Source organism: Dromaius novaehollandiae, chromosome 18 (genome assembly GCF_036370855.1).
Source record: "Dromaius novaehollandiae isolate bDroNov1 chromosome 18, bDroNov1.hap1, whole genome shotgun sequence".
Lineage (NCBI taxonomy): Eukaryota > Metazoa > Chordata > Aves > Casuariiformes > Dromaiidae > Dromaius > Dromaius novaehollandiae.
In genome coordinates, this window is record NC_088115.1 from 10,953,626 (window position 1) to 10,981,000 (window position 27,375).

Consider the following 27,375-nt stretch of genomic DNA (forward strand, 5'->3'; position numbering starts at 1 on the left):
TCCTTGTCTTTCTTTCTTAATCATGTTCTCATGAGTCATTTAAAACAACTGCTAGAACCTTCCTTGACAAAAGTCAGGCTAAGGAGCCCGCCTATTGCCTGGCCCCCGGGGAGGGGATGTGCCTGCAAGGCTTGCAGGGGGACGCAGGTATCAAAGGCCTGGTGAGAGGAGATTTGCCAGACCAAAGGGTCCGAAGAGCTGCCTCCAGCAAAGCACCGGCTGGCGGGTGCCCGTCCCCGTGGTACGGCGCTCGGGGAGAGACGGCCACAGCCTGTTGCATCGTCCCTGCTGCGAACCGCTGCACACCCGCTCTTCGGAGGGAGCTTAAAGCATCAGGCGCGTATCTGTGCTTATCATTCAGTTTGGAAGTTAATTAGCTTGAATTCTTGAAAGGGGAGCAAATCAGTGGAAGAAATTAAATGGTGAAAATCGTATCTAATTCACTGATGATAATCTCCCTCCATTTCCTCACCCGGTCTGATCTCTCTTTGGCTATTGGTCCCATCCAGCAGTTTATCGTAGCGAACATTTTAAACATCTGATCCGGAGTGCGATGAAGTCGAGGGAAGGACCTCGGCAGCCTTTCAGACACGCCGTTAGTAGGGGCAGAGGGCATCCACTCATTCGGTTTTGTCCTGCTGCTTGTCTTCAGTGATGAAATGATTAGACACCAAACGGTGTTTAAATGCTGGTCGTCTCCTCGCAGTACTAATAATATGTCGTGCTTTTCAGCTTCAGTGCACTTTACAAGCATTTATGTATTGGCATCCTGTTCGTTTCGGTATTACTGGTTTCCACAGCTAGTAGTGTTCAGAGATGCAGCGAGACACAGGCACCGCTTGCCAGATTAAGATACAATCTGCCTGCAAATACACACAAAGGACAAGGAAACACCAGCTTTCTTTGATAAAAGTGCCTTGTATCCAGAGGGGATTTACCATGAGAGGATTTTTTCCTTTCTGGGGAAAAAAAAACCCCAGCCATCTTTGAGGTTCCTTCCTTAGCATTTCGTTTGGACTCTTGTGTTTCAGGTGATGGACCTGGGAGCAGGAGCTAAGCGCCAGGCCCCCGCCATGGGTGCAGCGCGTGAAAGCACGCCGGCTCCACGGTGCTGTGCTGGGACACTCTGGCAGGTTCCCATTTACGGGGGACTAGTAGCGTTTTCCACGGAGGGCACGCGACAGATCGGCTCTCCTGGCTATCCGTGGCGCTTATTCCAGGTCTAAGCTCCTGCTGTTCACATGCCACTGCCGCCCGTTAGTTATAAATCATTAGCATGAACTGTTTTGGCAAAAAGGGCTCTGAATTAATTGAGTTGGGCACAGTTTTAGAAATACGGTCTTAATGAGCTGGAACAAAGTCTTACGAGGGTGGGATGGCTTGCAGTGGGTAGGAAAATGAGTTTTATTCTGTCTTTGTTTATACTTGCACATTCAGGAGGCTGGTTGCATCTGAGCTCGGATGGCAACTCCTGAGCCCACCCTACTGCTTCATAAGGCCGATGCAAAAGGAATTTACATTAGCCTTTTCCATTTTTCTGGTTACGTGAAGTATGGATTGACCTCTTTTCTTTCTTTGATGATCTCCATTTACCTGTTTTTCCTTTGCTTTCCAAACTGAAATCCTGTATCTATACAGGAAGCTCGTTCTTGTTACGTGGACTTTGAGCATGACTTTTAACTTGTTTCTATGGGTTTGTAGCCTCAGAGCACCCTTTGTATTTTGGGTTTGGAAATGTAGGTTAACTACGTTTACATGTGTCCATAGAGCCCAATCCATATGTTCACAGGTTCAGTGAAAATTCATTCTAATTTTTAATGGGCCAGGCATGCCTTTGCAATGAAGCCAGAATGTGCTGGGTTTTAGGTTTGCATTGCTCTGGTGACCATGAATGTTCAATTAAATAAAGATCCCTAATTAATTATAGTGAGGTCAACCATTTACTTAGCCTGTTAAACTACTGAAACACTTTTATGGGATGCATTTCTGTTTATAACTGATTCTAGCTGAATGAACAAGAAAAGCAACTGTTGTATAAACACAGCCTGGCTAATCTAATCATTTAATGTCTGATAATTAACCATAAATACTGCTATTCTGTTACGCTGCAAGGTTTTAAATCTGTTCTCTTCCTACCTGTGTCATTTCTAGGGGAAATTTCATTGCTAGTTTTAATGTGAGGCACAATTCCTGCGGATTTTTCATCTCCCTAATATTTCATACACCTCTGCTTGACTTTAGAGCAGTCCTAGCTGTGCAAAGAGTTTCCTGAGGACTGAGTATATACACCCACGGCCGCCTCTGTCAGCAACTGGCAGCAGTTCCCATTGCAAAGTAAATACATACATCTCGCTTGAATCTTCCAGCTGCTGCTTTCCTTAGCCTGAACGTGGAACAATGGAGCTTGCAGTGTCTTTGACTGTAAAATATATTCTTATTTTCACACCGATGTTTGCCTGTTAATTTGGTCAGAGCAGTGCCACAATGCATCCATAGCTCAATTCAGTCTCTGTTGAAATCCTGGTCAAGTTTCCTTCTTGTTTGTCCCAACTCTTGTGTGTTTTTCTTGAGCAGTCCTCAAAGATTTAAATTCCCTCAGTCTACAGCAATTGGATGGCCATGCGCTCCCTCGAACTGCCAGGACAGTTCAACCCATGAGCTGCTGGGCGTCAGCTGGAAAGTTAGATTCATTCATCCACAAATGTTTTTTGAAACATGCAATCACTTTCCTCTCTGATCTTGCATCCACTCACCTTCCTGTCCGCTGGCCCAGCTCCCGCTTCCTTTCTGGCTGTGACTCTCGCCGCTGGGCAGTCACGCAGGAATACCGCTGCCGATATCTGAAAATCTTCCCTTTCAACTCTCTCCAAAGTTCTGCCAGCACTGCCAGCTCTCGTGTCTCACAAAATATCATGTTTTCATTTCTGTTGTATCTTCTGGGATTATTTAATTATTGGAATCCTACATTTTTTTTGGAACTGGTTTTCTAGACTTCGAGGTTGCTAAAAAAGCTTAGAAAGGTGAAATCTAAACGCTTCTAAGCAGAAGGCCTTGTTTAAAATAAGTACTTACAGGGACTTTATCTTGTGAACGTTGGAACCAGAAATAGGATGTTTAAAAGCTTGAGTTTGGCATTACCGCTCCCCTTAAACCTTCCTGTTTCAGGCACTCGTGATGAGGCCCATGCAAAGGAACCATGGCTTTAGCCATGCTCTCAACTGATCCTCGGGTTGTCCATTAACCATGGGGGGATGTTTCTGCCCATCAGCTGTGCACCCAGCACACCTGGGAAGCAGGAAGGGCAGAAATCTTTACTGAGGTACTGGACTGATAAATAGCTTGTTTATTTTTTTCCAAATGAGTTACCATTGAGCTTGCAAGACAAAATTGGCAGTCCCCTTACCTGGGACTGACCCAGCAGCACGATGGAAGTACAGGGCCGTGGGACGTTATTACGTAGCTCTGTCTCCGTGGAAGGACCAGGAGGACTTCAGTGCACGCTGGTTTAGGCAGCAGGGGAGGACTGAGCAGTGCGAAGCTGCAGCTGCAAAAAGCTCCTTTTAGCCACTCTTTTGGGCGTGGGGTCCCATTCACAGCACCAACCCGAGTATATTATCATGGCCCAGGGTTGCACAACCCCACACAGAGGTACTGAGCAGAGGGCAAGTCGGGCACCCCGGCGCACCAGGGCACGCGGCAGCCAGGGACGGGAGGGGAGAGCTGCGCCAGGGGTGTCCCAGCTCAGGCACGAGATGTGCTAGTGCTGTGTGTGTTGCAGGATAGGAACCGCACAAAGTCCAACCCCAGCACGAGCCTCCCAGATTCCCAAACTGGAGCAGCTGGAGTTTCCAGTTCAGCTCCGAAGTGTCAGTCAAAATGGTGGCTGCAAATGAATGGATCAAAATAATCTGTCCCCTGCAAAGACAATCTGGGAGAACAAGCTGCCTTCTGGTGCTGCCTCTGCAGCAGGCGGTCTGCAATTTGCTCAATTTAGCATCAAGTAAGCATGGCTGAATTTAGCCCTGTATTTTTGGCTTTATTATTATCTGAGTATTACAGCTCAGCCTGTTATCATGAGGCTAACTCAGAAGCTCCTGTTCAGATTTTTCTCTGGTTTTCTGCTCAGACAAAGCCCAAGGCAACTGGGATTTTCCAAGTAGAGACTGACTGTTGTTGCTAATAATAGCTTTAGTCAGCAATGTATGTTTAGTGATGTACATCAATATTTGTATTTTCACAGATGCTAAGATTTTGCATTCGTGTCCAGGAACACACGTTTTCTTGGTGCTATAAAAGTGCATATAAAAGAGTGGACTTTCATACCTACCCTTTCCAAGCTGGAAGCTTGTGGCTGAAATCCCTCTATACCATCAGGCAACATTATATTGCAAATCATCCCATTTCCTACTTTGTACCAGAACCCTGTGAATCTTTGAAATATGCACCTAAACTGTGATTTATGAGGTATTTGTATCATTTTCCTTTTATTTTTCTGTAGAAGCAGGTAATATCTCATAGGATATGTTAAAAGACATTATGTTGTGAAGCAATTCACCTGATGTTCTGCCTCTCTCTCCCCTTTAATGCTGCAAGGAATACGTGATGGAAACAATGTTGTTATTCCTCAGACTGTTCCTTGAGGTTTTCTCTTGTTTCTACTTTCGTACTGAGTCATTCCTCTTCTTGTGACCTCCTCATCATTTCCTCAGCAACAGGCTGTGATGTGACACACGAGTTGGTGATTGCAAGTGAGAAGGAAAAAAAGTACCCGGGAGAAGAGGAAAGCTGAGATGTAAGGATCCTGTTCACCTGTAAAACTTCCAGTGGATAGGTAAATAAAAACAGAAATGTTTAGTTCTGTATCACAATATTGTCCAGATAGCAAGCAGAGACTGGTCTGCAAACTAGAAAGAATATTCCCGGGAAGCCCCTCGGCCGTTGAACAGGATGGAGGGAGCTGCCCTCCTCCGTCTGAGTAATACTGCTTTGAGGTTCAACCCGTAGCAACAAAATCTAAGCACAAGGAGAGCAAACGGTCGGAGGCAGGAATACGTGCAGGCCAAGCGCCTGGCTTCCACCGAGCGTGGAGAGAACCGTGTTTCTGGTCCCTTGGTGGGAGAGGTGAGAACGGTGGGCTGTCCTCGGCAAACCTCTCCATCCACTGCTCCTTCAGCTGAGAGGCTTTTGTGGAGCAGATTGGACCCTACCTGCGTTGTTAGTTGCTTGTGTACCCCAAATGCTTGAGTAAAGGTTTGGCATTCAGGCACATAACATGAGCAGTTTGGTTTGGAAAATACTTATTTGTCTGTGCAGTTCAGGTGTTTTCTATACAGAAATGATCATTTGTCCCCATCATATTGTTGATGACAGAGGTTTGTTGAAAATCTGGCCTGTGGCTTTTCCTATTTTTGTAGTCTTAAGCTTTGCTTGAATTAATTTGTCTTCCAAACTTGTGGTGAGAAGCAAAAAATCAGGAAATTCCTCTTCCTCACGGCAGCTGGATGAACCAGCCCTGTGCACCAAAATGCTTGTCCACTTTTTCTGGCTAAACCAGTTGGTCAAAAAGAAGCTTTTTGCTTCTTGTGTTATGATGACAAATAGGCAGCCACCGCCACTGAGCATGGACCTTCCCTCCCCGTGTGCTGCGCTGCTGGTGTGGAGCGGTAGGCAGAGCAGTCGCTGCGGTGTGATAACCTGTGCAGATTCCTGTGCGTCTGGTCCTGAGAGCGATAAGAAGGGATAGTTTGTTTAAAAAGGTACCATGTCTGTCAAAGATTGCTCGGGCTTTATACCTTTAACTTAGCAGCTTTGTGCAGTGGAGGTTGAACCTATCGATAACTGTAAATATAACCCCCGTTTTTATTGGCATAACAGTGACATCTATTGTTCAGTATTAGACGCCTGTGAAACTCTTAGCAACTGTCTCTGGGCATTGAACTGATCTTTTTTGATTTCATGAGATGCAAACATGCACAGTCAAATTATTGATTAAGAGAATTACATAATAATACTATTGGGCTGCTATGCAAAATTAAGTCTAATTCCTTTTTCCAGAGTGTAATTTACAAATCGGTGTGGATTGACGCACAAAAACAGGCACCTTCTGTTACCGAGCGTGTCCGAGGACGTGGGTTTTCTGGAACCCGCCATTAGCCGTACGGCTGGCGCGGCGGCGGCGGTGCCGCTGGGTCTTGCACGCGGTGGGGAGCCAGAGGCCGGTACCGCCTGGAAGAAGCCTTCCCTGCAGGAGACTCTTTGAGTTGATCCGTAGTGCCGCTTCCAAACATCCCGTCCCTCTGTAGCCCTCCGACCTAACCAAGGGCACCCTGAAGGTTCGGCTGCAGCCACAGCAGCGGTGGGGCACGGTTGTGGGCACACGGGGAGAACCGCCGTTGCTCAGTTCCCGTGCCATGAGCGTTTCCCGGGAGCAGAAGTGCCCGAGCTGGAGTCATGGTGTCCCGAGGCCACCGGGAACAGCCCCGGGGACTGGCACCGGGTGCTTGCGCCCCAGCTCTTGCCCTGCAAACAGCCTTCCAGGCTCTCAGGTTGGGGAGCTAAGCGAGAATCGCTTTTCTTTCAGCCCTTTTGTCTTGCCCTCTGCTGATCATCTCTTCCATCTCTTTCTCTCCATTTAACAGAGGATACAAAATTCAAACAGGAAAGATTTTAATACAGCAGTAATGAAATACAGGGGCTATCTAGTGTGTCAAGCACTGTGGCTGATTAGACTTTCTGATTCGTGGGCTCGAACTCCAGGGAACAGCAACTGTCTCTTTTACTGCCTTGTCTATGAAAACAGCAGCAGGCTATGTATGCTCATTACTATTTTATGTGATTCTGAGCATTAGAGGAGAAGTGGAGAGAGCGGAGGTATAGAAAGATATTTTTAATAATTTTAAATGGAATACCATGTTTAATTCTTACATAAACCAGCTCTGGATAAGCAGTTTTTCTCAGTGAAAATATTTGCTGCTGGCAAATGAAGCAACATAGTTACTTTGTCTTTTAAAGCTGTAAGCTTTGATTTTAGGATGCGGAAATACAAGAAGCGCAGATAAACACACTGCCTATAGAACATGCTGTGAGGATCTGAAATATGTGCTTAAGTTTTGGCTTACACTTACAGTCTAATGGTATATATAAATGATATCCTGAATAGCCAGAGCGTTTTCCAAAATCGAGGATGTAAAGATGGGGTACAGTGTGTAACCTCAAACCTACCATCATTTGAGAAAGAGAACAGGAGCGAATAGCATCTTGTCCTCCTCTGTTCTGTACATAGATGGACTTGTCCAATCCTCCATACAACTGTAAAGGCATTAGGATGAAATCTTCATATTAAAAATCTTGGATTAAAATTTACATCGCAAGTTTTCCATGCATCGTCCTCCAGAGTGATGTAAACTTGCATCTGATTTTGTATGTTCAAGCCTCCCGTTTCCAATGCTCTCCGCATAGCAGCACCCAGCTGTAGAATAACAGCAGCTGTGTTTCTGAGGGCCCGGGCTGAACTTACGTGCTGTCCAAAGAGAGAGAAAAATAAATGTTATAGGAACTAGCAACGCAGATTTCATAAATAAACACGTTCTGAAGGTCTCGCTGTTCCCACAGTCAGGAGGGAGAGGAGCGCGTGTAACGGAGGCTCTGGTCGTGCACGGTGGGGCCTGGGAGCACAGGCGTGCACCAGACCCCCGGGCTGAGGCGACGCCAGCACTCACAGAGCAGGGAACGGCGTTGCCTGTCCCAAAAGCTCACGGTTTCCCCGGTGAAGAGCCAGGAGACCCAGGGCGGCTGCGAGGAGCAGCCGGGATGCTCCTGGTGGGCCAGACGAGCAGTCGCACCCGCGGCCCAGCCTCACTGCCGGGAACGCCGGAGCGGGTCTGAGGAGGTGTGTGTGTGGGGGGGGGGACAGCTGCGGGTGGTGGTGAGAGAGAGGGAAGGAGCACAGCGGAGGGAACGGGCACGTACCGGGAAAGACAAGCGCAGCACAGGCATGAGAACTGCACGGACTGAGGAGATAGCCGGGAGCCGCGTTTGCCCTCGGGCAGCGTGCGGCCCAAATCCCGACCTGGTGAGCAGCTCCCGAGTGAAGCTGCCCGAGGCGTGCGGAGCGGAGGGGGCCCTGCGGGAGCCACCTCCAGTGGTGAGGAGGCCTCTGTGGTGGGAGCCTGTGACAGCCATCACCAGTCTACAGTGAAAACCCCCAAAGTGTCAGCACGCTACATGGGGACCCCAGAAAATGTGGGAATGGGGAAATTTGGAGAATGTGTGTGTGCCCAGCTGTGATGGTGCACCAGCACTATGTTGGGTCCAGCTCAGTGTGTAGGTTTCTTTTCTGGGGGAGATCTTCTCTTTTGACCCCCAAATCCTTTGAGTTCATGCAGATGCGCCCTTTGCCACAATCTTAGGTAAAGTTAATGCAGACAAGTGTGAGCTTTTCAGCAACGACATGCCCACCACAGTGCCTGAGGGAAGTCCTTGGCTGAGGCAGAGAAGGGCAGGTCCTTCACCTTCAGGGAACTCATACAAAATTATGCCACTTAGCTTCAGGGCCAGTTTTCTTCTTTTCCCCCAGATCTTTCAGGCCCCAGGAAAGCAGTGGCCTAGGATTAAGGAATACATCTGGTTTTAAACATGTCCTGCTCCATCTGCAGTAGCTTTAGAGCTCTTTGGAAAACCTGACCCGTTGCCCTGAGAACTGAGTTTACCCATCCTGGGCGTTCCTGCAGCAGGTACCGCTGGTACTAGCAGCCCGAGCTGCTCCCCGGCGCTGGCGCTGAGCAGACCTTTCCCCCAGGTGAGTGTGAAGGAGGGAAATAGATCTTCTAATTGCGTCTTGACACATGGCAGAACTAATGGTAGTGACTGAGCCGACAGTGGCTTTTGAGGAAAGTGTAGCTAACTCCTGGTGCGCTCAAAGACTCAGAGCAGCCATAACAAATCCTGGTCATTCCAATCTCAAGAGATGCATTTCCATTTCATTTTCTTTTTATGGACAAAACCCTGAGGTCTTTATTTAGTTTCTGCTCAGTGCTTACTCATTCACTTGTGTCGAAGGAAGTCACCACGCTTGGAATTAAGCAAAAGCCGAGTGCCGGGCCCCAACCTGGGGAAAAGGATGGGGAGGATACACTGGGGAGTTTGTTTCAGGTGCGATTTCTCCAGATTCATCTCACTGCAGACCAGATTTTCCCCTCTGGTCCATGAATCTACCCGAGGCAAGAGCTATGGGCATGGAAGCCCTGTGCTGGCAGTGTCCCTCTGCGCCCCACCAGGCCCCCTCTGTTCCCTGGCCTTGCCCCACGGTGCTGAGGAGGGGACGAGGACCGCAGTTTCTCTGTTCCCAACAGCAGTGTGGGGGGAGAGGTGTCAGTGGCTTCAGGAGGCAAAAAAGTGAAGGTGCAGCATTTTTAAAGGGATCTGAGGGTGCTAGGAGTCTGTGTCACACTGAAATTCAGAGGGAGCTGTGCAGTTAATTCCCCACACGTACCCTTGAAATCCCAGTCCTGCATATTTATTGTCTGTGAACTGGCATCCCTTTAAATTGCAAAAGCAGAGCATGAGTGATAGTAGGTTCTGAAAAATTAGCATTAGCAATATGCAGGCAGCCCCCAATCAGAGTGGAGAACAGTAATTTATTATCCATTAGGTGATGTGTCAATCAAAGAGGACCAACAGAGCAATAAACTTTGAAGTGATCTGTGGAGCTATGCCCGTACTACTAGCTGGCTATCAGAAAGGTCAGGTTGGTAAGATGAATGTTTTCTTCCTGTTCAGACACTCTGTCTTTCACTCTGGTGACACATGCAGCTATCTGTCATCAAGCAAGAGTGTCAGGTATCTTGTGTGGAGGCAGTCAACTCCAATCCAATTGCATATTTTACTGTTTTGGAGAAAGGAGTCCAAAGCTTTAATGTTCTCCTGACATGTTTTCAAGTGAGGACAACAGCACCAGTTTCTTTGATGTTTTTGGAAGTGATCTGGGAAGCTCTGTTGCAGCCTTCGGCACCAGACCCAGCCTCCTTGAGAAGCTGGTGCTCCACGGCAGTGCAGGAGGTCCACGAAGGTTGCCAGATGCTGATGTAATGAATCTTCAGGGAGACTTGGTCAGTGAAACAGCTTCTGTCAGTGGGAATATTTACTCCTACAGACTCTGCTATGCCCACGTGCCACACTGCGGGAGTTGTGTCCTGGAGCAGGACACTCCCAGGTATAAGTTCTCTCAGTTCTAAATTCTATTTTCAGATGTTCTTAAGGCAAAATGCTGCTGTTTTTATTCCTGCAAGCTGCCCCTACAAGGTGGGTACAGGAAGGTTTGACTTCTCTAACGCGTCAGCGGTGGCCGCAGAGCCCATGCTGTAGCCCACGGTTGCGAGCCTGTGCTGAGGGCATGGTCCAGCGTGGCCCCAAGCTGGCAGGGAGGGTATTGCCACGTAGGAAGGAGCTCCGGTTCGTGCTAACCAGGCAGCAGACTCGCAGCAGGTCTACTAACTTCCCTCTCTCTCCACACATGAGATTTTGATATATCAGAGGTTGCATGATAAGAGCATGTTTTGGACCACGAGTCTTCACAGGGTCATGTAATAGCCGGTGGTTTGTAGGCTGTAGGTGGCTGTGTTGTTGGAGGGTATTCCTGGCTACCATACAGCATTACAGTCTTCAGTTGGAGAGAAGCAAGAAGCCGAGCAGTTCTCCATCTTCATCCTCAGAGGGCTTCGGCTTGGTACAGGTTTTCAGAGCACATCAAACATTTCCCCTGTCTCTAAAATACAAAGGCAGCCGCTCCATTTCTCTCAACCACAGCCAGCGGAGGAGGCCTCCCGAACTACACCGTAGCCCACACGGGGAGATAGAGATGGGCTTTCCTTTTCATTCTCCACCCGAGTGGTGTTTGTGTTCCTCTCGCTGAGGAATTAGGAGGTGCGAGTGTATTTCTTGTCTTTTGCCCGGTCCATCAACCTGTGGGCTCCTCCAGGATGGAGGCCCTGATCGTCTGTCCAGTAAAAGCTGAAACTCTGGATTCACTAAGCCAGAAAGAAAGCACAAGAGATTCATAGACTCTATGTCTGGGAAAGGGGAAGCCTGGATTTTGGTCCAAAATTATTTCAAAAATTTAATCTCATAATTGTTCCAGGTAAAACAGAAGCATTCCTGGGTGCAGCAAATAGCATGTATTTTGGAAGAGTTTCTGTAATGCTAGCGCAGAGGCTTTACCAGTGTGCTGCCCTACCACATTAATAGTTCAGACAGCCGGCCCTAATCCCTATCCGTGTGTCTTCTGGGAGGCCAAGGAGCCCGTGTTTCTAGATCAGATGTTTAACTCATTTGAGAGTTCTTCCCTGCGCGAAGCAGCCCTGAGCGCTCTCGGGGATGGGGAATTAATTCGCGCTCTGGCTGCTGTCCTTGCTTCCTCGTGGGCTCCTCACTGCACTGACATTCGTTACCAGTCTCTGGCTTGCAGCTACAAGCAGAAGTAAAACCAAACTTTTATACCCATGGGAGGGAACTGGAAATTGTCCCAGCCTCAGATTGCAGCCCAAAATTCTGATCTGGTATTCCCCATCCTTTTTGTTGCTGCAATGCTGTGTACGTGTTTATTTGTCTTACTCTAATAAGCTGTATCTGAGCAGCTAGCTAGCTAGCTTATTCTCTAAGGATGGATTAGAAAAGCCAGTCTCCTCCTGGAATAAGTGGAAGTTAAATTATTTATTTTCTATTCTTCGTAAGAAGCTTATGGCATAGTGGATGAAAGGTCAGAAATAATTAAGAAAAATGATATGCACTCGAAGAGAAGAAATGCATGTAAACCAGCTAAAATGACCATCATTGCTACACCATTTATGCATAACAGGTCACAGCTGGCCTAAATGTGGTCTGGGGCTGAGAAGGGAATGTTTTTTCTGGTGTTGCAAGATTCAGAGTGGAAGGATGTAGTGATTCTGTGGAAGTCTGTTATTTTATGTGAAACAATTACTTGTGTCCACTTTCAATAGCAGTACATACGCTCTTGGATAATGCTTTTTATCAGTCGGCTTGAAAGTGTTTCACAGAAGAGGCCACTGTCACGATAGAGAAGGGTGTACTGAGGCACGCAGAGCAGATGAGATTTTGAGGTGAGCATTGGTGCATTCACCTTTATGGGTTATGAGGTCCAACCAGCCTTGGAGCACATTATCCCTTTAATTATGTTTTTAAATGGGCTCTTCATCGTTTAAATACATTTTCTCTGATTTTTCCTGTGGACAGGTTGTTTGAAAATAGTCTCTTTTTAATATGCAGCCTTCTTTCTTTTCCAAAATATTCATGGCTCTCATAGAAGAGAAACGAGTTCCTATTCCTTGGTCCTGTGCCTTGAGACTGCATTCTGAGTAAAAGACGATATTCCCAGAGGCAACAGTGGAAATTAAAGCTGGTTTAGAAAGTCTGAACTAACATCCCTTTAAAAAACAATTGACTCCAGTTGTTTTACTCATCTAGGTTTCATTCTCCGGTGCCCTACTATGTGGCTAGATGTATCAACTAGGAAACATTACATATATAGAAAATTCCTTTGATTATAATTCTGATCACATGAGGAACATCATTTTCTGAAACAAGTTTAAGAAAAAAAAAATACATTTCAGGGATTAAATCCTCCATAGCTCCAACTGTTGGAAATCTATTTGGGAATAAATAGCCTAATATGCTCGCTTCAGTTTAAGAAAGAAATACATTAGAGTGAAGGTATTTTGAATGAAAAAGTAATCTCCTTTCCCATTTCAGCACAAACTAAGTCCATCCCACATAATCATACTTTTTACTACATACAGATCAGTGATTGCTCATAACAACAGATTCTCTAGGTGTAGAACCAACTGCTGCTCATGTACAAGAGAAGCTGCTATTTTACCTGAGGGACAGCAGAAAATATTCATCTCACGCTATTACCAAGCCCTTAGAGTTTAATTAATGGACATGATGTGCTTTGAGATCCTCACGCGAAAGGTACTTTATAAGCGTAAATGTGATGACGGCTGCCTGGGCTAAGACATCCTGGAGACCTGCAGAGTTACAGCGTGAGCGGCTGCAGTCGAGGGCAGCGCGCGGGGCCGTCTGGGTGGCCTTCAGCAGACCCCCCCGCTGTGGGTGCGACACAGCGGGGCACCCAGGAGGTTCCCCGCAGCTACTGTTATTTAATGCCATAGGCAGAGTCCTGTTAACTCAGTAGGTGAGCAGATTAAGCACCTAGACTTGCGTTTGGATATTTTTAAGGTTAAAATCCTGTGGAGTATTTCAGAGCTATGAAATACACATCCTTTGCTAGAACAGGGCAAAATCCAGCTATTCAAAGAGACTGAGATTTTCCAAGGGCTCCGAGGTAAACAGGTACCCAGCCTCCATTAAAGGTCACCAAATACTAGCCCTAACTTTCTTGGAGTCCTTTGAAAATCGTGGATGGACTCAAAAACAGTTCATGAAGCTTGGCTGGGAATAGTAAAGCACAGTCTGAATACTCTAGATGGAATCCACTTACTGTCTTCTGTTTTTTCTCTTTGAGGCAAATTCTTTTGTATGTATTGGAGGCTCCATAATTCACCATTCCAAAATTCACTATGTGAATAATACAGGCAATATAATAATCTCTGACCCTATTCCTGGGAATCCTTGTGCAAGTGGGTTTCACAGATTCTTTTAAACTGGGTAAGTCTGCTCCAAGTTGAGGGATTTTTTTTCTTTTGAGCAACCTCACTAGGAGAGCCTTGAGTTAACATGGTGAAATGCATCAGAGAACATAATGTATAGTATATGGGATATAAGATTCATTGATGTAGCCAGGTTTAAAAACTAATCCTGGTTCCCTAAATCTTCGAAGCAGCATTATTTTAGCTTGAAATGTTATGCGGCATGTAGTAATTCTTGCTGGGGTATAAAGTTTTATTTCTTCTTCAAGCCTGTTTTGGAAACCTTGGCACCTTGAGCTTACTGCAGACAACTGCCACAACAGGAAGAGTCCTTTGCGATAGCGGAAAGTAAGGTGCCTCAAAGCCGTGTGGCATGAAAACTCGTTCAATTCTAGGAAGAAACGATACATGATAATTTCCAAAGTAAAGTGATACCCATTCTGGAAACAGGTGAATTCTCTGTTGGATCCCATATTCAACGTGGAGAACTGATTGGAGGAGTCGGAGGATGGTTGCTTGGAGATCGCGTGGCTTTGTGGGTTGGCAGAGCCCCCGGGAGCTGTTTCCCCCATGCACAGCTGCGCTGCCGGGGGCTGCCGGCACGCGGTGGGGCTCCAAAACCGGTGTGATTCCCTGCGGGCAGCACAGCCCACCCAGCAATCGTGCAGCCAGCTGAAAACCCTGGCTGGGTCAGTCGGCAGGAAAGAGTCTGAATAGCGTCAAGAACCCATTTCTGCTTTATTTGAGCTACTGCCTAACAGTCCAACTCGCTAATCATAAAAATTTAGCATATTTTAGATCATATTTCCTTGCTTTGAAAATTCATCCTTGCTTTGTCAGTTAAAAAATAAAAAAAAGGTCAGAAGCCTACAAGCTGCGTATTTTGAGAATCTTTTAAAGCTGATACTGTTCAAAATGCAAGGTTGGAGATTTGGAGATCTTCTCTTTCTTTCTTTTTGTTTTATTTCCTATTTAATTGTTCAGCATCAAGTGGTTTTGATTTGTGGTCAGATGTCCTAAACTCCAGTTCAGGTATTATCCATATTACCACTGCACACTCTTATTTAATTATTTTTAAATATCCTGACCCGTTTATAGATTAGAAGTCATCAGTGAGGTTAATGTATAATTAATAAGCCGGGGTGCTCATGATGACAGCTCAGAATAATGATGAATGAGCTGAACAGGAGATCTGACGAGCTGTCCAAGGTCAAGTTGCACATGGGGGTGTTAATGTTGCCTGACACAGCTTTATTTCCTTCTGATTTCCTATTTTAAATAGATTTGTTACTCTTACATAGCTGTTAAGCCATTTAAAGAGATGGGAAGATGTTTGCTGACCTCTGGGTAAGGAGTGCTCCTTTCTGGTAAGCCCTAATACCATCAGCCATGAAGGACCAGATCCAAAATCCATTATTTTTTCTTGAAAGACACTCACTAAGTGTAGAGGACTTTTGATCAGGGGAAAAAAAGAAAAAGCAAAAATGAATTGTTGACAGAAAGAAATAATTTTAATCCATTTCCAAATAACAAATACTCTTTACCAGATAAAGTCAATATGCCTTGACAGCCTGCAGACAGCATTCCTGACTGTCTTCTGTAGAAATCCTGGCCTCTCGGATGTCACTGAGAGTTTGGTTGCTGACTCTGGTGAAAGCAGGACCAAAATCCCACGTGCAGTGAGGTTTGGCTGGTGAAAGTGTTACAGAAATTGCACATTGAGGCACAGCCCATAGTTTTAGTCCGCGTGGGTAAGGTGCTGCCCCGTGATCCAGCGCAGGCGGTTGCAGGGACTTGCCACTCTGATTGCTAGGTGACAGTACAGAACCTGTATGTTTTACAGCAGCAGAAATTTAATTGTGGCCTTTCTCCTTACGCAGAGGTGTGTTTTTTCATCATTAGCCTCCCTTGGGGAACAGGGCATTATCTCTGATGGACAGACAGACTTGCTGTGAAAACCGGTTGTGCCTGCTGCCTTTGGGTTTCGTCACGCTGCACCGTGGCCCAGGCCCGGTGGGTCGGCCAAGCCGTGGAAGATGGGCGGTTTGTCCAGTTTCCCACACAGTCCTGATTTACACTTTTTTCTGAAAGGAAGGAAAAGTTTTTTCTCTCTCTCTCTCATCATCTGCCATGTATTTTGTTGCTACTTAATTTATAGTCTTTGGTCACTGTTGTCCGAGTTTGTACTTCTCTCTCGGTCAGGCACTGCGTCAAATGAATGCTGATGCACACCGTCTCTTTCTGCAAAAAAGGGCGCTCAGTGTTACGCAGTACCAAAAGAAGCCAGCACAAAAGGTTTTAAAACTTTTTTTTTTCCCTCGGTGAAGATAACTAACAACTATTGGTGTAAATCTACCAAACCAAAATAATTAGGGTAAAGTTAGGGAAAAACAAAAGTGCTGGACAAGCTGTCGCTTATAATTGATACGATTTAGACTGAATTAACGTAAATCCCCAGCATTGCATTTTTAGAAATTGCTCTCGTTTTATCATAATCATAAGCTAAGCTTTTGCGTAGATGAAGATGAATTTATCAGGACATTTATCTGCTGATGATTGCCTATAAATAGGATTAACGCAAACGAGAAACAACAAAAAACGTTTTGTGTCTCCCACAGCGCTGCATGAACAGAGCAGTGTGTAAGCATGCAGGCACACACTGTGCCTATGCAGTTTTAAAGTTAAAAAAGATCTGAAAACAAACAAAGCCAAAATACAGCACAACTGCGGTACTATATATGCTATGTAAAGAGAGTGAGCTCTTCAGAGTCAGTAAAAATATGTAAGACCTGGCTTCAGCATGGAACTGGAGCATGGCAGTCCTGTGTGGCAGGGCTGGGGGCACCCCACGTCGGGCCGCAGAGCCGGGGGTGGTCTCGGGTTCACACCCGCGCGGGCACTGCTGGCATCCCGGCGCCTGGGACAACTGCTCCCCAAGCCGTTTGATAATTCAGGAGCCTCATCCGGCAAAGCACATCATAAACACATGCGTGACTCCATGGAAGATGCCTGCAATGATCTATGTTCGGAAATCCCAGGACTGGGTCCTGATTTCATGTATTTTCTGGTAGGGACACAGCGGGGGTCTGTGCAGCGCGGCTGTGCGGGGAGGCGTACGGGCTGCCGGGACCCTGCATCTCCCCACAAGGACTTGCAGATTCGCCCGCACTGACGTCTTGGCAGAGTTTGATGCGTTATCACTTGAGATGTGTTAGTGCCTACCTGGTGACACCAGGTTTGCCGAGAGTGGGCAACTGTATACCTGCAAAAAGCCCCATCCCTTTGGTCAGGAAAAGGAAAGGCAGAATCCCTGGCCGGTGCAGACTTGGCTGGTCCCTGCGGCTTGGCTGGCCCTGGGGACCTGGCCGTGCCGGCTGGGGACCTGGCTGTGCCAGGGTCCTGGGCAGCTCCCCCTTGATTTCTGCCTCGGCAAGGAGCTCAGCACTGGTCTCACTCAGTGGTCGGCAGAGCAGATATGATGGCGTCGGGAAGGAACTGGGTTTATTCTGTTTTTCAGAGCATTTTCTGTCACTGTAGTAACTCCAGAGATAGGAAATTTTGCTTGGAATAAAACAGAGCCATGGCGCAAGTCTGACATCAGGCACCAAGTGCTCGAAGTATATTTCTTATTTTCTGCTGTTGGATTTTCCCGTTTTCTTGCTGTATTTTCTCTTAGCTCCTAGGCTCAAGATTGACTCAGTATTCAGGTTGGATAAACCTCACGTTCTGCTTTGAAGGCGTAGTGTTTTATTCATGTTTATTGTTTTCTTACAGTACTGCTCCCTCTTTTTTCTTTTTTTGCCATGAAGCCTGCTGAAGCCAAATCTTAAAAATAAGAAAGATACGATAAGCAATGCCTTTTCTAAGGGAAAATATTTCAGAAACCAGGCAAATTTGGCAGTGCCAGCTGGGAGAGCAGGACGCTCTCGCTGTGCCTGGAGACCGGCTTTCCCCCCAGCATGGAGAGGGCGCTTCCCCGGCCGGCGCGCTGTGCCGGCCCGTCACCCGGGCTGGGTCTGACCCGAGAGCACCCGCCAGGCGCGAGGTCTGGGGCTGATGGGCGAGCTGCTGTCAAGCCAGGCGCGAGGTCTGGGGCTGATGGGCGAGCTGCCGTCAGGCACGCCGTGTTAGGAGGCAGCGCGGGAGCAGCCATGGCAGCGGCGTCACGTGCGGCCGCCCTGGATCGCCGTTGCAAGCGCCGGTCTCTTTAAGCGGTAAAAGAAGTGCCTGGAGCTGGAGGACGGGCTGAGGTTTGGGGTTTGTTTCTTCTTTTTTTTTTTTAAAGCAAGCTGGCTTGTAATGGCCCTCTTGGAGAGGAGGGCAGCCGTTTGGCAGGGTAAGATGCGTGCGCCGTGTGATGTGTGTTGCTGGCTAATGAATCAACCCTGCTGCAGAGGCCCTGCCCTGGCCGTGGCGACGCGGGGATGTGTTTGGTCCGTGTTATTTCCAGAAGTACTCGGCGTCGCCAAACCGGCTGCCGCGCATCGGAGAGCAGCACCCGTCCTCCCGGACTTCCTCCTTCTGCTGAGTTTCTTTTTCAAGTCAGTCTTTCCTTTTCCTTTAAAGGTCAGGAACTTGCAGGTAAATAGCTCTCCTGGGCCTCTGTGGCAGAAGAGACGCTGGGAATTTATTACAGGCCGTATCCCAGTGCTGGACTGGTTTTCCAGGGAGGTAGGAACTTCGTACAGAATCTGATAGCAGGATACACGGCCCGGTGTTGCCGTTAGTGCTGTACCGACCCTTAATTCAAAGCCGTCGTGGGGTGGAATACGTTCCCCTGGGGCTGCCCGGGACGCGTGCAAGGCAGCACTCAAAAAATCCCCCGAGCAGCAGCCTGGGCAGGGCCAACTTGGTAAGTCACAGGGCCACTGCTTGTACCACTGCGAGGGGCAGCTTGCGGAAGACTTGGCAGGCCCCGATCAGAGTTTTAACTTCTTTCCTTAAAAAAAAAAAAAATCCTGTAACCGATCAAGCTTTGAACTTCCATGGAAAGTCAGTCCTGGGTTTTCTTGCTTATCTGCCTGGTGAGTTTTACGGGCACAATTCCTGGGTGTGGAAGGGGAAAGCAGCGCTGGAGCAAGCCCTCGTGCTTGGTTTGGTATCGAACAGGGTCTACCACAGGGCGTAGCGTTAGGCAGGATTTAAGCGGTGTTTTTCCATTTTTTCTTGCCTAGCCCATGTAAGAGCCGACCCTAATTTCCGTTTCTGTACTCCAGGAGTTATTTTCGCCCAAGACTTTTGGCGCTACTATATTCCAGGTGCAAAGGTGCTGCTTTAGCTCTCTGTGCCCCAGGGAGGGTCATGTTTGCCCTGCGATATAAAATATAGAAACATAAATAGAAACTTAAAATATACTGGCTGGTTCAGACCCAAGTCCGCTGCAGTCCTGCCTGGGACTGTTGGCAATAGCAGGGACTTCAAGCAAAGGACATAAGAATACAGCAACGGCTGGAGTGGGAGCAGGTCTCCTTGGGGTTCACCTTCTGGCTTCATGGAGATGTGTTCAGGCTCGGATGGATTTCTTATTACAAACAGGAAGGACCGAGTATGTGCTGGGAACATGCACTAGTTCGGGTCTCTGGGAGCTGTGGAGGCTATTCTCCCCCAAATTTTGAATGGTGGAGATTCCCAGTCTGCTGCAGATGCAGCCCAGGAGGCTCTGCTAGCTCGCCAGGCTTTGGTGGGTGGTTGGAGACGTCTGTGAAACTTGCACTCTGCTTCTCGAAGGCTTCCTCACATCATAAAATACCCCCCACCCCTGCCAGCGAGTGTCTTCTCAGTGCCTCGCGTCCGGGTGTAGCCTGTAAATACCATCTTCCCGTTGTGCTTGGTGCTGTAATCTCATCCTTGGGTGGCTACAGGCAAAGCAGGCGCTGCGGCTGACGGCGAAAAGCCAAGGGCAGCGCAAGTCCGTGGCGGAGTCGGCAGCACAGCCAGGTATCCTCACTCTCACTGCGGTCATTCGTGGCCTGAGCTATATTTTTTCCGTTGGTCAGTGTAGTGTAAAGGTATTTCTTCACCGAAATTCCAACAGCGTAAAACCAGCTGAAAAGGAGCGGGAGTGGGGGAGGGATTGAAACCCATCTTAGAAACTTGTTTGTGCTGTTAAAAACAAAACAAAACACGAAAGCAGCCAAGGGATTTGGGGCCAGATGTATCTGTTCTCTCCAGCTGCTTTGTGCCACGCCAGTGATTCAAGGCGGCTGTAAACCTGGCCTAACTAGCTGATTAGGCTATGTTTATAGCTTATTTGCATATCCAAAGTGATATAAAGGCAGCGTGTTCCAATGAATCTGGTCTAATATCCTCTGTAAAATGCTACGTAGAATTTCTGCTCCTCCACAAACTTCTCGCCTCTCCTCCCTCTCGGGAAAGCCAGCACCGCGGTGATGTTGGTAGGATTTGGGCTGTTTTAAGGTGCAGCCGTTGTGCATGTTCGCAGAGCCCCGGGCCCCAGAAGTGAAGGGCTGCCCCTGCCTCCCCGGGAGGTGCTCCGGGGCGTATCCGAACCCGGGTGCTGGAGTGCAGGACCGTACACCCGCACACGCCGCTTCGCTACCGTGATGCCTCTGAATGACACCGTGCCCACGGCGGTACCCGCAGGTACTGCAGCTTGCTCGGTAGTGTTCCGGGTAGCCCCTTTGCTGCTCAGTAATAGATTATTTCTGGCTAATTCAGTGCTTTCACTTGAGACGTGCTCGTGCTGCAGGACAAACTGCAGGACGTGTAGAGTCAAGTGAACAAACGACTTTGTTATGTGCAAGACCAGGGAGGTCTCCCAAGCCGTGTGGTTGCAGCAGCTTCGACGGAGGCTGTTCCCTGCTACCGAGAATGTAATAAAAACCCAGTGCACTGCCACTCGCTTGTACTAGACATAGTCAAAGACTCTTCATTAAAAAATAATTTTCCCATAAGTGGTGCTGATAAAAAGTGCCACTTCCCAGAAGGGCCTAAGTGGAATAGCTGCAATTCCAGCAACCTGCTTGTTCTTCTCAGTACTTCTTGGCGAAATACATAATTCACCCAAGGTCACACCGTAAGGCAGTCGCACAGTCCGTGGCGTTACTCGAGTGGCTCGCTGCTTTAGATTGGCAGAATGTGATTAATCAAGATTTTGGGATCTGTAGGCAGGGCTGTATCAAAAATAAGCTGTATTGATAATAATTTATTTCTTCAAATCAAATTCAGTTGAATGAAGAAACCAAAGGAAGCTGAATTAGAAGTGGAGAGATTTAAAAGTATGTTAAAAAGTATCCTGATAAAAAATAGAGTATTTTAAAGACATTTCTCCACAAAATACATGGCCCAGGAAGAAAGTAGCTTGTGGTTTCAGGATGGTCCCTATGACCTCCAAACATGAAAAATGCTTTATTCTTTTGAAATACTGTGATCGTCCACACCTGTCAGATAAAATTTGCTTATACCATACCCTTCTTGGTGCACACAGGAGACCCACACACACGTGCTTTCTCTTTGTCTGTCTATGCAAGTGCAAACAGAATTTGGAAATGTGCTTGCAGTAGCAGCCGCATTTCATGAAATGACCTAAAACTGAACCAGTATTTCAGTAGGCGATAGCAGGCATTCTGCTCCACAAGGACAGATTTGTGAACCTTAATGAAATTGGCTGCGTTTCTCACTGGCTGTTTGCATGGCAAAACTACTCATTTCATGCCACAAAATTTCTGCGCCGTTTTCCCGAGCGCGGTAGTCTCTGTTTGCTAACTGTTGGTGCAGCTCATTTCATTTGATATCTCAGCACTTCATTGGGAAGCTTGAAATCCTTCTGCTGTCACCCCCAGTGATTTCTTCACGTTAATTAATTGATAGCCTGCTGGTCCATTAGAGAAGTGGGTAATGACCTCTACATTCAAGTCACATTTGACTAACGCAGCTCTTCTATGGCATTTGCCAGATAAGGCATGAAGGAGGAATGCCCATAATCATCATAAAAACCTCACTGATCCTAAACAAATTTGATTAAAGCAGGAAACTATGTTTCAACAGTGAAAAGGCAAAACCGTTCAAACCTTGTCTCTCCTTTCCTGTTACAGACTCGGGTTTTCCGAAGCCGAGGCGTTTCTGCAGGTCAGGTGCTGCCGCCGCTTGTGTTAGGGCCACGCGCAGGAGATGCAGCCGGGACCGAGTGCTTTTGATCACGGTATGGCACGCGGGACTGTTAAGAGAACGAGTCCTTGTTCCAGTGACTTTGTGATCAAAATAGGGGAATGTGACCAAAAGGAAATGTGTTATCACAGGGGAGAAAGCTAGTTAGTGGAATAATTTGGAATAGCGCTTTTATTTTCCAGTGGCTGCCGTGACACTTGGGCTACCAGTAGTCGCTCCCAGGGCTGCTGGGGCTCGCTGGGAGGAGCGGAGATTCAGAGAGTTCTGGACTGCTAGTTCAGCTAAAACAACCCTCTGTATCTCTATATTATCCTACCCCTTGCAGTGTAAACTTGCCGAATACTCTACACACCATAAAGTAGCTACTGTATTTCAGTGATGTTCACTGCTGCTTTTCCGTCAGGCATACTGGTGGGAAAGGCACGGAAATCTGCCTTTTTTTTCCCCACCGTAATGGAGAACTTTGCAGAGAGCAGCTGCACTTCAACTCCTCAGTGCTTGAGCAGAATTGCAAAGCTGCGTTCAGACCTCAAGTCACCAATTAATCAATGTAATTCTATAATTCAGTGTAATTTTAACGAATTTTCCAGGACTGTCTTGTGGTGAAAGCTTAAGATCACCATCAAATGATAAAATGAATAATCAGTACCTGTTACATAGGAACTTTTTATCATTTTTTAAATTTTTATTGTCTGTCTTTAAAGGAAGATTAAGTTAAATTTTATTGCCTGTCTTAAAATATGCTGAATGCTTGGAGAGCTGAGCAAACGCCTTCAGCTCTGGGATTCTGGAAGGTCTCTTCTGTCTGGGGCTCAAAACTTCAGAGGTTTTGAATCTGAGGAAAAAGTAATGAGATGTGGCTACCCTGCAAATAAATGCTTGGAGATTTTCCAGTTCTTTTCTATCTTGAATTGGAACAAAAAGTCCATCTGAACTGTTCTTTTTTATAGCTTGGCAATCAAAAAAAAAAAAAGTCAGCTTGGCTCAGTGAAAATGTTTGTGTTTGCTTAGCACAGGTTTATGTGCGAGCCGTCGTATTATTTTCTTCGCAATACACAGCAGGCGCGTTCCTGACTGCTCCTGCTCTCTCCAGTTTCACGCCGTTGTGCTCCCGCTGGTTGCAGTCCGGACTGCGCTTGCTGGGATGAGGTGGCCAGGCCCCGGGCGATCCTCGACGCTGCCAAGCCGCCTTCCAGGGAAAGGCTGTGTACGGAAGCTGCTCTTTGATGCCTGTTCTTCCCAGCTTAGCTTCCAGTACTCACCCATCCACCAGCTGCTAAAGGATTTAGATCCATCGGACACAAATACTTGTGTTTCTGGTCCAGAGGCTGGGAGTTGGCTCTAGGTCTTCCAGCTCAGCGCATGGCGCTTAGGGAAGCGGTTAGCGGGCTGGAGAGCAGGGTCTGCTGGAGCTCATGCGGGGCAGGAGTGCGGCTGCAGGCCCTGGCACCCGGCAAGCACAAGGGAAAGGGGATTCAACCTTCTCTTATTCCAAGTGTATTTGCCAGATCTTGGGCTCTACCTCGTCAGTACACGCTTGGCTTTTAAATAACACTTTGGGCTTTTTCTGTCATTGTTGCTATGAATATTTACAACAGTCAAATCATTTGGAAGAGCCCGTGTTGTTTAGCTGTCAGGGTCACCTAATCTTGGTGCAACTTTAAGAATGGGTCTTACTATATATTTTGCATTTACAGTATGGATGAAATACAACTTCAGGCTGTTTGCATTAGTGTTTGCCATTTTGCACATGGAATTCACATGCTACAGATTGAGCCTTAGGTTTTCAAGGAGTCAAAGTAAACTTAGAAAGATGGGGACAAAAAGGAAGTTGCCTGTCGCTGGAATTACTTCTCTTTAGAAGAACGGACTGTTTATCCTGTTTTCATCCTGTTTTCAGATAAAAGGCTTAATCCCCAGATTAGTCAAGCCTGGTACTCTGCTTGTGTTTGCCATCCTGAGAATATATTCATGCAGGCTGTAGAACATGAGCGCACACAGTCTTTGTGTTTTGTTGTTGATTAAAACTTGCCTTCTTGTGCGGACAGAAAACTAGATCCCGCTTCTCCAGCAGCAGTCTGTGCCAGCTGCAGAGAGCAGAAGACAGTGAGAGCAGACGTTCTCTGAGACGTCCTGTAGGACCCTGAGAAAGGTAGAAGGAGGAAAGTGAATTTATGCTCTTGAAATGCCAAGTCTAAGTTCTGCAGGTACTAGCAAGGTACAGCGTGGCTGGAGCTGCCAAGTCTGGCTGCCTGTACGTATGCACCTCAGGCCGTGTTTCTGAGACACCCAAATATCCGTAGCTTTCAGCTCGAGCAGTCCTGCCCTTTGTACTAAAATGAAACCTATATTTAAGTCTTACAGAATCTAAACTGAAATACGTAGCCAGATTTTACAGAGGTGTTAGCCACTGCTAATCCTCTCTGACCTTGGAATTAGCCAGCTGAAGCTAATTTTCTTTCTTAATGTATGAAGGAGAGAAAACTGAAGATGCGTGTGTGTGTCAGGGCTGTGAGGGCACTAGCAGGACTGACGGCCCGGCCCCGGCCCCGCGGAGATGCCCGGCGCTCAGGGCTGCCCCAGCTGTGCTGCTCCCCTGCGGGTGGTGGGATGGGGTGGGACGACCAGGTCCTGCCCTGCTGCCGTGGGGAGCCCCTGCGGCCCTGCTCTGCCCTGACAGTCTGACGCTGCCTAAAGCTATAGCTATAAAAACATATATAGAGAGATGGCTATAAAGGTACAGACTGCTCTAGGGTGCATAAAATAATTGCTGTATTCACTCGGGTAGAACCAGCGGGAGAGCCGTGAGTCTGGTTTCGGTGTATTGTCTGTTGCATTTAAACAAGGTACCGAACTGCCGGGATTTGGGTCTGGTTTGCTGCAGACGTACCTTCGGCCCCAGACGACTCTGGCCCCGTAAGAACAAGCGTTCCCACTCGCAGCTAAGGCGGTCATCAGCGCCTGAGCGGTTGTCTCGCAAGGCCACCGGCATCCCGCTGCCCAGAGATGCCCGTGCGCCGCATGACACGGCGGTGATTGCGTGCCGCCCTCGCACAGCTCGTGGGGGCTCATCTGTCCCAGCTGCCTGAAAAAGCCTGGGCACCGTTGCGTTAAAAATATATCCCACTTTAACGATGAGTTTGTTGCAATCTGTGTTAGATCCTCCAATTACTTAGAGGAAAATTTCCCAAATCAACCCCCTGATGGTTTTTTTTCGTATCTAATGAACGTTCCTGCATATTTTGTTTCAGAAAAGTATTTGAAAAGTTTCAATATTCAGTACGGAACAAAAACAGCTTTTGAAGCTTTGGAAAGTTGCTGCAAAATAGAATAGGCATTTTGGGGCCAGCTGTATTTGGCAGGCTGTGCTCGGGGAGGGGACGCTGCCCGGGGACGGTGGCGGCTGGGAGGCGAGCGCCTTGGCAGAGCTCTGCGGTGAGGCTCATCTCTAACACCCTCGTTATTGTCGGCGTTCTGTTCGCTCTCTAATTTCATCTGTTAAATAAATAAATGAGTGGTTATGGCAGATGAGTTTTTTTGTACGACGGGATCTTCTTCTAGCATTGCCATCTTTTAGTGGCAGTTATCCAGTCGTGAAGCTGCTGCCTACAGGCAGGTTTGAAATAATAATAATTTTATAAGGTGTATAAATCAAACCATAAAAATATATAAAAATAAGAGACAGGTGTCTTGTCAGAAGAGAACAGAGAAATAAAAAAGCCAGGGATTTGGATTACAGAGTATCACGATGGAGATTACAGTTGGTCTTGGCTGTAACTGTGACACATCCCTGTATCGTTACAAACTCAAGCGATTAAGGCTCTGAACCTTAGCAAAAAGAAATTATACATGTGCTGAACTATCCATCCTGTGAGCAAGTCCATTGACTTTTGGTGTTCAGATTCACAGTTAGGAAAAGTTCCCAATGCCGAAAGTCAAGTGTATGTGTCAGGTTTTGCAGGATAAAAGCAGGCCAGCACAAAAGCCTGAGAAAAACCCAGATCTCAGACAGTCCCAAACTTGCAAACTTGACATTCAAAACTTGGGTAACACATTGACTCATACGTTTGGATTAAGATTTTTCCCAGCATATGGTCTGGAATGGGTCTCTCCTGTCAATTCCATGGAGTTATTTTCTTTGTAGCTCTGCTCTTCGGAAGCCTAGTAAAAATGCCCATTCGGTGTTTGTTCAGGATATTTAGTCTCACAATTAGGTAGTGTTCGTGAAACAGAAGCAGCACATAATTTTTACGGTTTGTAATATCTCTCCCCAGCAAAAAGCTGGCCGTGTGCAGGAATTTCCCTCTTCCTGGGATGCTTTTTGGTGTTAGGTCTTTGGCAACACCCAGCTGCTGCAGCCTGAAGGGAGTCGTTGGGGACTGATTGACTGCTCCATCCTCCTCTCTTCTTGCTAGTGCGTGTTCATAACTTTTATTGCCTCTCTTCCTTGTTTCCCCTTTCTTACTCCTGAGGTGATGATAGGAGACACAAGTCTAATTTGGGCTTATAAAGCTGCCAAATTGCAGAATGATTCCGTTGTGGGATTTTTTATTTTATTTTTTTGTAGGAGACAGTAGCAGAGACTGCATGTGAAAAAGAAGGAGGTTGCATCAGTGTGTTTAGCATTTAGGAGGGGTTTAGGAAGTGCAGGGATATTTTCTCTCTGCTAGGTTACAGATCAAATGTCTTTGTACCGTACAGATAGGAGCATAATCTTTTGATGTGTTTATTTAAAACCATTGGACTCCAGTATTATGTCACCCTGACTCAGCTCTCATTTTCATGTAAACCCACAGTAGTTCCAGTGAAGCTGGAAACTATGGTTAGGAAAAAAAAAAAAGAGTCAGAAAGCAAAAACTGGAGTCCTTTTGTTTAACTGTGAAGAGAAAACATGGACATTTGGATTTTAATAAAAATATGAATTGGGTAGAGAAGACAGTTGAAAAATTCAGATGGTTTGGTTGATGTATGGAAAATGGACATGGATGAAGACTGTAACCTTTGCTTGAGGTTGCAGGGATGAATATTTATAGGAAAGGGGTGAATTATTTATATGCGTTCCAAGATAGCAGAATTTAATAGCATCCTTTCCCTGGACGGGGTAGCGTGCCGGCGATACGGCGTCCGAGAGCAGCGAGCTCCTGTCTGACGCGCAGAGACGGCAGCCGAGGCCGGAGAGCAGCTCGGGGCTGGAGCGGGTGCAGAGGGCAGCGCGAGCCCGCGGCGGCTCCGGGGAGAGCACCGTCAAGGCCCTGTACATCACTGAGCTAACGTCGTTGTGATACAACGGGAAATTATGCCGGTTTTGTCTCTGCTGTTAGACGGTGCAACAGATGGCAAAGATTTGCGCCCCCAGTACCGGTCTTGGCAAAGCAAGTTGCTTGGGTTGGTAGCTGAGGCGTGAGTTGAGATGGACTGGAATATTTGCACCAAATGGGAAAAAATATCAACTTCTTTTTTATTCCCTCTCTTCCACTTAAAAACGAAATTTGGCACATTTGCTTAACAAGCAGTGCTATTATACCAGCAGTTTCCGTTCACGCTTGTACTGCAGGGAGGAAACCTGCCAGCCTCAAATTATCCGGGA

The 27,375-nt window shown here is 47.1% G+C and overlaps 1 long non-coding RNA gene across 1 annotated transcript in view; it reads left to right on the top strand.

Annotated features, from left to right (window-relative positions):
• LOC135330261 (uncharacterized) overlaps nucleotides 1-27,375 on the top strand; it is a 342,066-nt gene that overhangs the window by 120,884 nt on the left and 193,807 nt on the right. Inside the window, exon 4 of the long non-coding RNA XR_010392159.1 lies at nucleotides 21,716-21,822. This is a non-coding gene — a long non-coding RNA (uncharacterized LOC135330261). The remainder of the gene's footprint in view (nucleotides 1-21,715; nucleotides 21,823-27,375) is intronic.